The sequence below is a fragment of the Parus major genome, chromosome 5 (assembly GCF_001522545.3).
Source record: "Parus major isolate Abel chromosome 5, Parus_major1.1, whole genome shotgun sequence".
NCBI lineage: Eukaryota > Metazoa > Chordata > Aves > Passeriformes > Paridae > Parus > Parus major.
Genome location: NC_031774.1, coordinates 26,366,962 through 26,379,895, shown reverse-complemented (window position 1 = coordinate 26,379,895; position 12,934 = coordinate 26,366,962). Strand labels below are relative to the sequence as shown.

The 12,934-nt window shown below is 43.4% G+C and overlaps 1 protein-coding gene across 12 annotated transcripts in view; it reads right to left on the bottom strand.

The window, feature by feature from the left end:
- Window positions 1–6,686, bottom strand: part of NUMB (NUMB endocytic adaptor protein) — a 92,210-nt gene extending 85,524 nt beyond the window's left edge. For 11 of the 12 annotated variants that reach the window (XM_015629880.1, XM_015629888.1, XM_015629895.1 and 8 more), the window contains exon 1: window positions 6,620–6,686. The gene's annotated coding sequence lies outside the window, so the exon portion shown is untranslated. Of the gene's footprint in view, window positions 1–6,512; window positions 6,532–6,619 lie in introns of those variants that run through there. The other variant, XM_019006885.1, reaches the window with a different exon arrangement.
- Between the last annotated feature and the right edge of the window lie 6,248 nt (window positions 6,687–12,934).

Genomic DNA, 12,934 nt, shown 5'->3' with positions numbered 1-12,934 from the left:
TTCAGTGACTGTCTTCTACTTTCCAGCAGCACACAGCAAATACAAGCCATAGGTTACATTTTATACATAAAGTCAAAAAGGTTGTTAAAAACACAACTGTTTTACCGACGCTTTCAGAAATTATCCTACCAAAAAGATACAGGCCAACTGAATTGCAGTCCTTCATTCCCTTGCAGGAGGCTGGTGTTCTGCTACCAAGCTAAGAGAACACACAGGAGTACCCAGTTACTGAGGGGCTTTTTACTTATCGGCTGCTTACTTGACACAGGAAAATCCAGGCACAGCACAGTTGAGAGACACTTTAAACTAGCAAATGGCCTCTGACATATTCATGTCATTTAAAAAAAAAAGAAGCAATCTTCATGGGTAAATAAATATATATACAAATGTCATGATACTCTTTCAAAGCTACCCTGTGCAAATCCAGTTAAAGAGTACATCACATAAAATATGCTTCTCACATAGACACTGAAACCTACACAGAAATACCAAATGTTATAGACACAAGCAAAATTGGACATCAATATTAAATTCTGATAATGTTCAAGGTCTGTTAATATGAGAGGACACAAATAATCCTAACTATTAACTAGCTTACTGATAATTCAACTGGGGTGGGGGGAGAGGTAAGAAACCCCAAAAAGCCACTCTGTCAGTAGGTATGTGCTCAAATACAAAAAGTAAAACAAACATCACAGCCGCTGAATCCTCTAAAGTCTGATTTATGTAAGACCTTAAACTAGACAATTCTAATACTCAGATTTTCAGACTGGGTTAGGGAATTTGATGCACAGGTGATACACATTTCAACCTGAAATGCAATGACTCAACATAAATGCAGACTCTGCACTGATCAGAACTACAAGGAAGACCTTGCACAGGTACCCACAGCCCAAAGCACTAAACCTTGACTAGTGCCACACTAATGATGGGAAAATTCTTCCTCAGACTTTTTAGACCAGATTAAGCCTAACAGGCTTTTTGGAAACAGTGTCACATCGCATTCTTTTAAATCAAAAAGAGTCAGCAGAAATATCATGTTAAGCAGACTCTGACAATAAAATTGCCAGCCTTAAAAAAAAGTATATGCTAAAGACATAGTAGTAAAGCACAGGGAAAGATTGGAAAATTCATCTGACCCACTGCTGAGACATGAGGCAGCCACAACCCTCAAGGCACAACCTATATGGCTCTATAGTCCTGCAGTTACAGCCACCTGTACAAATCAAATTAGTAACAACTGTCTTTTTGTAACAAAAACTATCTGCTGTTTTTTTTCCCCACAGAACTTAGATTATTAATTTGAGTAAGAAACAAATACTGGACAAAAAAACAACCCCACCAATTAAGTTTCATGGGACTATGGCATTCAGCTCCTTGCTTCATGTAAACTGGTCTAATGCTACTGAGTTCCAGAAAAAAAAAAAAAATCCAAGAACAAAATTAGAAGTTTGCTGTTAAACACATTTGGAAGGCAGGAACACACTTGCTTTTCCCTTATACTGTGGGAAAATATAAATCCAACACTTTTATCATTAGTTACTAAACAAAAGCTAGACCCAGTCTATATTAATTGCGAATCAAGTTTCTATTTGTGTCATTCCTCCATATGGGGAACAAATTCCCTCACATGTCTCCACAGATTTTTACTACAGAAGTTGATTAATTAATGCCTTTTAAAGAAGACTATCCTCACTTAAAATCTTAATGCAACACATAAAGATATCAGCTAACTAAAGACCCAAGCATTTATGAGCCACTCAGCACCTACAAAGCACATGCTCAGTGGTGCCCATCAGCAAACTGCACAGCCTTGGAAATGCTGAGGTATCTCTAGTCCTGGTGGATTACAGAAATAAGCTTCTTTAACAGTCTAAAATCAGTCCACTGCTGAGAATGGAGCCTCTACAGAGGCTTGAATTGCATTAATGAAGTTTAAACAACATTTAAAGTAGAAAGAAAGAGAGATCATTGATGTTTGGAGTTTTTGCCCCAGAAAAATAAACTGATTAAGAGTGGTCACATCCAAATTTAGAATAGCTATCACACAGTAAGAGTGGTTCTGGCCAAGTACATGTTTTTTCTTGGTTCAGAAACACTTGTAGCTCTTAGATGAGAAGAAGCCCAGGCCAGTGACCAAGTACACACCTACAGAAAGCAGTTCTGAAGAATAAACTCTCTATGTATACCTACAGTACTGCTTATAATCCAGTTCACCAGGAAGTTCCAGTTTGTTGTTTCCCAGAAAAGTAAAGGTAATCAGAAAAAGATTCCAAACAGCTTGGTCCAAGTCTTGATACACTGTACTTGAAACCACAGTTTCACTTAGAAGGTTAACAACTTTGGTTCTGTCTTCAGTATCAAAACTCATCAGCAAAATCTCAAAAATCCTACAGATTCAGCACTCAAAGAAGCCAAAAGCTTGTTTCAGATCCCCAGACTCTGAAATTAATGGCTGCACATTTTCCTCAAGAGCACCTTTACATTTTGGCATACATATTCCTTTCAAGCAATTTCTCACACGCAAATGAATTTGTCCTGACACACTTTCAGTCACAACTCTGCAGAAACAGAAGTCAGAGTACAGAAACATCTTTAAGCCATCACATCTGGTAATTACTACTACAGAACACCAGGACTCCACAAAGAATTACTGTGTAAGACAAATGCCAAACAAAGCAATTCACATTTTCAGAGCTATCTCCTAACCACATGCTTCAAAGGAGTCTGGATGAATGTCTAACTGCAGCTACATAAGACATGATGCCATTTATACGTCCAAACTGAGGTCTGCCAGTTGCAAGTATTGGTCAATAAAAATGAAGGAAAATAAACAAACAAGAAAAAAAGAGAAAGAAACAGAAGAAAAAAAACCCAAAACAACAACAAAACCCACATCCTGCACAGCAGAAGACTCTTCCTGATCTTGCTTATTATTAAAATTTTCTTCTTTCTGATGCAACATCTGCTTTAACTATGCATTATAAACAACATTAGTTCAAAATGAGCATTTGATGGATCCCACCCTTAGGATGAGAACAAATCCTCTTCCAGACACTTCCTCAGCTGTGTCAGTCTGAGGTTACTGCACTGAGCACATCCCTAGTTCCGCATCCTCTGCCCATTACTGTTACCACCCACATCAACGTGCCAGCTGAGAGAAATGGAAGAACACCCTCCAGTTTGTTGCGATTTTTACCTACCAAGCCAGCTTGATACAGTTTGCTATAGGTCTTTGTTAACCCAGGCCATGCTGATGAAAATGTATGTTGCAGAAAAGCTCAGACATTTCAAACAGAGCTCCTATGGCCCCATCTCCAACCCCATTTCAATGCAAGTCCCATTTCCACTCCCTGACCTAGATGATTAGCCAGTTCAGATACATAATCCAGCCAAAATTCAACAAAACCAAAAAAAAGCAATTAACTACTAGCCTGATTAACTCCCTGACTTTACTTAACTTGCAGTCACAAAGGCTTCCTTGCCAGCAGCTGAAGATGCAGTAAAGAAGGAGACATGACCACCAGAGCTTCAGTTTAAGCTGCCAAGTCTATTGACAAGCTTAGGCAAAACTAAAATTGAGCTGCTTCAGCAAAGAGTGGTTACAGCCTCCTCCTCCTATGCAAGCAATAACATTTGTATGGCCATGAAGTCAGTTCAGGCAGTTGATCCAACTGAAGCTTAACATTTTTCTGTACAACCACCTTCAGCTGGATCAGCAAAGAAAGACTAACAGGGGGAACACAGATCCTTTTGGTGAAAGCATTGGCAGAAAAATCAAAGCTGCTCTGGTGGTAATGCAATAATATGATTGTAAAGACATGTTAAGTCTTAGCTTGATTGAATTTATGCTGGGTATTCTGCAGCAAAAGAAAGGCAATATGCTCCAATCTCACTTATTAATATTGCGAGATCAACTGAGACTAAACAAGAAATTTGTAATTTTAATGTATGTTCAGTGATCAAAGCAAATTCCAAAAACAAGACTAAGGACAAGCTTTCTCATTAGTTTAAACCAAGCTTGCTTGATAAGCTGGCAGAACAAATAAGAATATAAGTAAACTTTGACCCCTCCCCTAAAGAAAAGAACGAAGTCAGCAGGGTGTCAGACGAGTAGATGAGTGCAAAAAGTAGGATACAACTCTGAAGTCATCAACTGGACCAACTTAGGCTGCCAAGCTCTTACCTAATAGATTCTGTAAAACATATTTTCTAGAGTACAAAATATTTCATTTCTATAGTATTAGAGCAATTAAATTTTTTCCAATGTTATGCAGCTCCATCAATATTACTAGTGATATAAAACCAGCTATAGGCATAATTCAAGAATCCTGCACAGTGCTGTAACAGGCTCTCACAAACACACAATAAAAATCTACTACAATATGTTTTTCCCAATAGCTTCTATTCCTGGGGAAGGAAGCACTTTTGCAAAGACTTTCACTACCATTTCAGAAAGTTTTTATTCCATCATATCCATTATGGTAGGAAAGAAAATTACTTACAGATCATTCTGACACCAAGCTGCTCTATCAAACTACAAAATGTAAGACTTAGAAGTCTGGCAAGTTTTAAGAGCCCAATGTGTCTTGTTGGTTTGGGTTTTTTTCTTCCCAAAAGCATAATGCTGTCAAGCTACTAACACAAAATCAGAAGGTTTCACAACACTAGGTTGAGAAGATAAACAAACTTGTCTACTCTGTCTAGTTTACATGTGCCTTCAGTTTCCACACATTAAGCTGAATAATGAATGCAGGAAAGTAATTCCCAGGATGAAAAATAAATTTTCTGCTAGTAAGGATTTAAATGGCTGATTTGAATTGCACTTCACATGTATATTTTAGGAAAAAAAAAATCTTTTACATGTTATGTTTAGAGTCCTGTAAATCTGATTTTTCACTGAGGTTTAAAACCAACACTATATGCAATTACAGATTAAAAAGCTTTTACTGCAGGATAACTCAGGTTACCAAGACTCTTAGAATCACAGGCAAGGATGAACACATCTGAAATTCATTGTTTTGGACTTCATTCACATTCTTATTTCTTCTGTAAGACTTTCGCTAAGGGAAAAAAACAGCACTTCCACAGACAATTGCCAAGAGATGAAGAAATGGAAAACACTCACTGATGAACAGAAAAACAATCTCTTTCTCTATGGTAACTATTAACTTCTGCATAATCATAAAGACCATTTTAGCAGTAATCACAGATCAATAAGTCAAATAGAACTGAGTCAGAAATCCATTCAAATATTTACATTTCTTGTTACAAGTCATACCTAGAGTATTACTGTAGCCAAAGAGAATGACTGTGCCTTCCATTTTACTCACTCTCCTCATTCAGGAGCCTATCTCGAGATGCAGAATGATCAAAAATACAAAACGAGAGAGCAAAACAAAATGCCCTAAATGGTACAAACATACATTGTTGACAGCTATAAGCTTCTCCTACTCCAGACAGCTGAATTAGGAAATATTGACAACAACACAGAAAACACAGCAGGACACAGAAAAGCTCCTTTATCATTTCATAAACCATTAATGAGCAGGTTATATAAATCTACTGGACCGAACGAGTTGTAGATCAGAGCTGCTGCAAGACATTAACTCTAATGTAAGGGATACATCATTTCATTCTTGAAGACTCCTCATCTCCATGAGCGCAATGAAGGGAGTTCAGGGCATTCCGAACGGGAGCTGCATTTTAACCCTTCGTGACCGACCGAGCACGGAGCGGGGCGATGCTCCCCGGGCCCGCCGCAGCCCCCGCCCCGCACGCTGTTGCTCATCCATCCCTCTTGCGCCCGCAGGACGGGCCGAACCCTGCCGGCTGTTCCTTTGTGCAGCCTGGCGAGCTGCCGCACACGCACTGAGGCACCGGCCAAGCCACGAACCGGGTGAAAAGAGACGAGCCCCGCTGCTCACGGGGGCCCTTTCCCCTACAACTCCCGCTGCCAGACCGGGTCGTCAGCACCATCGCCCAAAAGCCTCATTCCGACGCCTACCGAACTTCACAGCGCCCCAGCCCCAGCTGAGACGGAGCAGCCCCTACTTCCCGGAGCCCCCCACTCGCTCCCACGGCCACGCAGGGGCGGCAAGCGATACAAAGCGCCCGGGAGCGGCCGCGCCGGAGGGACCCTTTGACGGAAACCTGGCCGGGATTCAAGGCCTAGGAGAGACCGCAGGCACAGGAGGCAGCCCCGGGAGAACCCCATGAAGCGGCGCCGCCCCAGGGGTCGCTCCCTCGGGCCGGCGGCTCGGTACTGCCCGCAGGGCCCTCCGTTCCGCGGCCGCCCCCCGCAGGCTCCACCTGCGCCGGGCCCCCGCTCCACCGCACCCCGGGGATCGCGCCCCACCCCACCGCCCCCCGCCGGGGCGGGGACCGGAGGGCGCCCCCACAACGCCCCCGGCCTCCGCACGCACTTTCCCGGGGTACCCCTGCCCCCCCTCATCCCCTCCGGCCCCTCAGGCTTCCCCCGCCTCCGGAGCCCCTCCCGCCGCCGGACCCACCCGCGCCCCGCGGGGTTTGGCACGGCCGCGTCGCGCCCGCCCGCGGTTCCAGCTATCGGCCGCCGCGGTGAAGGCCCTTCCCCGCACCGCGGCCCGGCCGTGCTCACCTGCTGCCCGCAGCCGCCTCCCTCCGGCGCCTCCTCCGCCGCCCGTCGCCACCGAGCAGCGCCGCCGCCGCCGCCGCTCCGCCCCCGCCCCCTGGCCGCTGCTCCCGCCCCCTCCGCCAGCCACGCCTACTCCGGCGGCTCATTGGCCAAGCGCCCTGAAGTTCGACCTTCGGATTGGTGTGAGGAACGGCCCGTCAAAGCCTCGCCCCGCCCATCCCCGCCCCACAGGTCCCGGGTGTTTTATTCACTCCGGGGCTTTGGCGCCCCCAATCTCTCGCTGTCGGTTCTGATTGGCTGACGCGGTAGGAACGGCGTGCCAGGATTGGCTGCCCGAGGTGCCACTGCGGCGCTGGGCCCGTCCCCCCGGGGCTCGGCTGCGCGGCGCGGCGGGAAGGCGGCGGCCGTGGCCGGGCCGGGGTCAGGACCCGCCCGGCTCTCGGGCACCTCCCGGTCGGCGTCCCGCTGATGCGCCAAGGAGTGATGCGCCTTCCATCCCCCAGTCTCCGGTTCGGTTCAGCCGTGGCTCTTGTCTCCTCACGGCTGCCACGGTGGTGGCACCAGGAGGAGGGTCGCCGCAGCCCCAGTGCCACCTCGGTTTCCCTCCCGATAAACCACATGTGGTGACTGACACCTTCCCTGGGGGCTGCAGTGAGACGTGCTGCTAATGCCAGCTCTCCAGAAACGTGATGCCCTACATCACGTAGGGCTTGCAGGAAAAACGCGAGCAGGCTCCTTTAATCTCCACGACTGAGACTTTCTGAGAACCACAGTATTGTCAGGATATCCGTCCTTCGGCCCAAGAAACACTGGTATGCCTCCATTTTCGTAAGTGGAGACAGTACCAGGTGCTGAATTCAGCAGGGAGGATGTGCTTCAAAGGGGAGTCACCCAGGGGAATCCTCTGGGAGCAGCACCCTTGCGACTGCACATACGGGGCTTGGACTGAACGCGTTAACCAGAATGCATATTTCCAACAGCTGTCTCCTCTCACCAGCCTTTCGAGCAGCTACTTCATCCAAAATGCAAGCCAGAACAGTTCCCGCTGCATTCAGCTGGGAAAAAAATATAAATTTTGAAGGTAATTGAAATGCAAAGATTACATGATGTTTCTCTGCATTATTATATTCTCCTGCATACCTCATCCCCCTTATTCCTCTTTGTTTCTGAATCAAGCAAAGAAACAGAGTAACAAAGAACACGGGCCATAATGTTGGCTGGCAAACATCCAGAAAGCAAAGCAACTGAAATCACTGGGAATTTCAGAGCATCATGTGCAAAAATCATTTACCAAGTTTACATAGGAAGTGCTCAGACAGAAGTATGAATGCGACACTAACTCTGAGTTTCAGACTGACGCTCTGACCCTCAAGTCATCCCTTGTTCATAAATTAAATTGAGCAGATGCAAGGGTTCTCCTTACATCCTTTTGTATGCCCCTTTGCTTTCCAAGGAAAGGAAAATCAAGGCAGAGAGCTGTCTTCCCTCTCAAAAATTCAAAAATTATTAGAGAATAAGATATTTCTACCAGTCCTAAGTTTTCTTCTGATTTTATGAAAACATTCTTGACTTAACATAGCTCTTAACATACTGAATTCCCAGTACCTTCAGAGTCTTCACCTTATTCACAGTCTCTCAATTTATTATTCACAGAGCCCTCAATTTCTTATGAAAACTTAATTCCAAATGAACAATTTCCATATTGTCAAGAAGCTCTGCTTCCAAATGAAAAGTATAAAGGAAAAGGCCAGGACATGATATTGTAAATAAAATATAATGTATGCTTCAGCTATTTTTAGCTTTTACAAATATTTATTAGATAGCTAAATTCATTTGTTGCCATTACTGCTTCTCTGCTCAGCTGATAACTTGACCTCCCCATATGGTCGTTGGTGACTGAAGGGAAAGGGGGCTGTGCTGGGAAAGGAAAGGAAGATGACCCTAGAGGTCACTTAGCTGGACATGCTGAGCATCCAGCATAACAATCTGCACATTCACAGTGCTGCGCTGCGGGTCCAAGGCACATTCTGTGTACTCAGTCTTCCCACAGCATTTCCATGGGAGAGGGAGAAATTACTTCTCCAAGGTCTGATACTGGAAGCAAAGTTTCAAATACTTTGATCTTCATGGATAACAAAGAATTGGAAGATACATCATAGCATTCACAAGAAACCAAACCAAATTTGTCCCTTATCGCCTTTTCTTTAAGACTGGGAACAGGGCTCGCTGTGTAATACACAGTATTAATGGACTTGATTGTTCCTGTCATGCCCACTGACTCCTGTCAGCTGTGCCTTTCTAGCCAAGATCCTTCCTGGACTCAGTGGGACAGCAGGAGAGCGCGCTATTCCCTAAGGACCTGAGAATATATTACACACACATTCATGACAATGCAAACTCCTTTATCCCCACTGCAGATACCTGGAGGCTTAACATCGTTCTTCCCTATTGGTTATCTAAAATAATGTCAGTGATTAAATCTCCTATCTCTAATCACACCATAATATTATCCCTTCTAGGAACAAGCCATGCCAGTATAAATACTACCACATATGCATTTTTATGCTCACCAAGAGGAATTCCATCTTTTTGGCAATGCATATAAAACAATAGGAGCTTGTGTGTGTGGATGAGCACATGTTCAAAAATACTTCTATAAGGTACCATATTCGCTAGTAGCAACACATCTACTATGGGAGGCAAATAAGCAAGTACTTTCTTTCACTTTCTTTCACTACTTTACAGGCTTTCTCCTGTCATGCTCTGAGCAGATCTGAACCAACATGGTTGCTAAGCCAAGGCATTCTGTTTACTTAATATTTTTATCTTGGTAGTGCTGCATCTGAGGTGAGCAAGAAATTTCAGAGTACTTCAGAAAAACTTCAGTATAGGAAACAAAAGGTAAAGTCTTTTTGCAAGGCTTCTGACTAGGAGAAGCCTACAGAAGAAGCAAATGTTGAATAGTGCTGCCCTATGTTAACAAAACTACATGTTAATCTTGAAATAGTGGGCATAAATGTATTTAATGAGCAAAACTATGCAGCTGCCATCATTTGTACAGAAAGGATAGGAAGAGTAAGAATCCTTTAAAACCTGTCTTCCATGGGAAACCATCATCCAAACAGCTTGTCAAGAGCCATGGTCTGTGCATATCAAAAGGATATTCTCTATCAGAAGATATGTGATTTATGCAGGAAGAGTTTGGCTGTATTTTCTACATTCGTTATTTAGATGTGATTAATGAAACAGGACAAATTTCATTCAGGTTCTCTCTGCCTTCATTTTAGGATGAGGATTTTCTGCTCATGGCCATTTATTTCTCTCCTTCTGCTGGAGCCTTGAAGTCTGGAGCTTTGTATTTAATCACTGCCTATGGAGTCACTGCAGATGATATCTGCTCAATGCTACCAAATGCTAGAAGGCACCTAATAAAAGAACAAAAATCCTTATAAAATTATTTCAAAATTTAAAAGTACACATGCCTAGTCAAGGTGGTGAGTAAACTCAGTCAAGGGTCCTATTTAAATACATTATTTTAATTCAGCTTTAATTCCAATATAGCTGCTTTAATGTCACATGGTACAAAAGAAAATTGTGCTTCCAAATCCCTCCAAAAAGATAATTTCATAGGGAGGACAGGACCTTCTAATTATGATTTTTACAAATGTGCTTTAATTTGGCTGTTCCATGGCAGGGAAGGCTTCTTTTCTCAGTGGGGCTCCTTGTACAAGATAACCAGGATTAAAGACCACAACCAGTCACTGAACAAGAAAATCCCTGAGAAGAGAGAAACAGCTGGAGGAAGGCCAAAGCTGCTGCCAAAAGATGCTTCAGTGAGTGAGTGCATTCACTCTGATGAGGGAGGCCAGAGGATAGCTCTTGAGAAACAGTTCCTGAATTAGCTTTCAGTCTTGTTATCTGGCAGTGAACTTTATAGCTTTCACAACGAGGAGCAGGCTTCACAATCCAGCCCAGTGTCCTTCCAGTGATGACATTGTAGATGTAGCTGGGCTGTATGAGAAAGATTGTCAGCTAAGCAAACCTGTTAGTGAAGGCTTTAAATGCTCTTTATCCTTACTATGTATTAGTTTTGGCATGAGAACAGAACTGATGGTGCAAAAGGAAGGTCATCAGTAAAGTAATAATAAGAGAAAGGATTAAGCTGGGTTTAGCTTTCTAAAAGTTACCGGTTTACATTTATGGTTTGCTGGGAACACAAAGTTTGCATGGTAGTGAACAACTGAGTATCCAATACACAGGAAACTGCAAAGAATTTGCCCTTTCCACTCATTAGTGAAGACCACTCATAGCTACTCATAGCAGGATCAGGCCTTACCCAAAACTGCTCCTTAAATTTGAGATTTCTATTATTTGAATGGCATAAGGTTAAAATATCAAATGAACCCTACATCTCTTTAAGGTGCTATTTACTTACTTCTTTTGAAGTCACTTGTAACTCTCTAATAGGTTGTACTCACCATATTTATAAGTCCTCTTAAATAAAACACGTGTGGCTCTTGGCAATGCAGCTTATATGTTCATAAAATCCAAGTAACTTTGTGCTAAATTCTAATTAAGAAATATAATTGAGCCTCCAGTTGCTACTCTGTGTGAGCAGCAGCTAGGGATCACCTAATCATACAGAGATCTGTATTACTTTCCTTTTGTTTATTTAAAGAGTTGTACATGACACTTAATTCTTTAGACAAATTCCCTTGAAATATTGGACAATGAATGCAAACAGCATGTAAACCTTGTGGCTACTCCTAAACAACCATTTGAGCACTCTGTAAGTGATACTGAAGCTCTCCCTCTCTCCTTCGCCCTAGGTCAAAGCCCTTTCTTGTGTCATGCAGAAAAATAGCAACATTCTTTATTCTTGAAAGCATTTATTATTAGAAAGACCGAATTGTTGAAATAAATGCTTTCTTGTTATAGAGATTTAGCCATTATTATTTTCCACTGTGTCCTTCACTCAGAGACTTTGTTATACATCAAAAAAAATCCAGTGTCAATCAACTGTCTTTCAGCAGTAGAAAGTGACATCCCTATGAAGATCAGGGCCCTCAAATGAGACTTTGAACCCGTACTGGTAAACACCCAGAACAGCTTTGCTGCTGTCATTACAGATATCCTGGTGTAACTCAGGTCAGGCTCTGTGCACAGCACTCGGCTTCTTCTCTGAAGGATCAGTTGTACGCCAGTAAATTAACCAGTAACACAAATAACAATCCAGACGCCCAAGTTTTTCAAGTCTTCCCCCTCCCAAGCCTGTTTAGCCATGCTTACATATAATTAAAGCCTACAATGGTCTAACTTTTACCATATTTCAAGCGCTCGCATCTCAATTTTGTTAAGGGTCTAGTTCTGTCGAAATGGTTTCAGCTGATAAGATTATTCTGGTAAGCAGGGCTTAACCTTGGGGAAACAAAGAGTGGATTGAAATAGAGCTCGCCCTTCCCTTCTCTTCCAGTCTCCACATGCACGCACAGGCTGCTTGCGCTCCCCTCTGGCTGTCACCTTGCCAGGCAGATGCGGTGTCCCCGGGGCGCGTTCCCCAGATCAGGGGGGCAGAGCGCTGATCAGCCTCTGCCACCTGCTGGCAAAGCCGGGAACGGCCCAGGCGTGAAATCGGAGCCTGAAGTGCTGCCTGTGCACGCCTAAAACCCGTCTCCATTAACTAAAACCATCGTGCCACAATCAGGACAGTCTTCTACTGCCCTTGCTCTTCACGCAGCTTTGGCCACGAAGGCTGTGCCCAAAGAACTCTCTCAGAAAAATACCTACAAAATTAAAATAGCTGTTCTTGCACATATACAAAAAGGCCTTCATTGCTTAGAGCACAATGGTGTTCTCTGATACTGATTCGTCTGTTGTTTTTAAGGCAATTCAAACAAACTTAAACCTTTAAGGTATCTGTGTCTATTCTAGAATTTAGACTTAATAGCTGAATTTATCCTAATTGGGCCTAACTGATTTCTGCTCCTGAATTGTGGTAAAATTGAAATGTAGGTCTGGGTTGAAACCTGGAAAAAGATGAAAATTCTCTTTTCAGCTTTATATCCTATGCTTGATATAGTAAGTAGCCCACACAGCAAATCTGCACATGCCTTGTGAATGTTAGCCGTTTAACATATTGTGTGCAGCTGATATTCATATCTGTGAGAGGTTAATAACACCCTGTGAACCAGAGGTTTCCTGGGCACACTTGGGTAATTGCTGCAGTTAAATGCTTTAGACTCACAGCAGCCTCTGGAGATGAAATTCTCATGCAAAATTCATTCCCATGAATTACTGCAGCTCATCAAAGATTCTTCT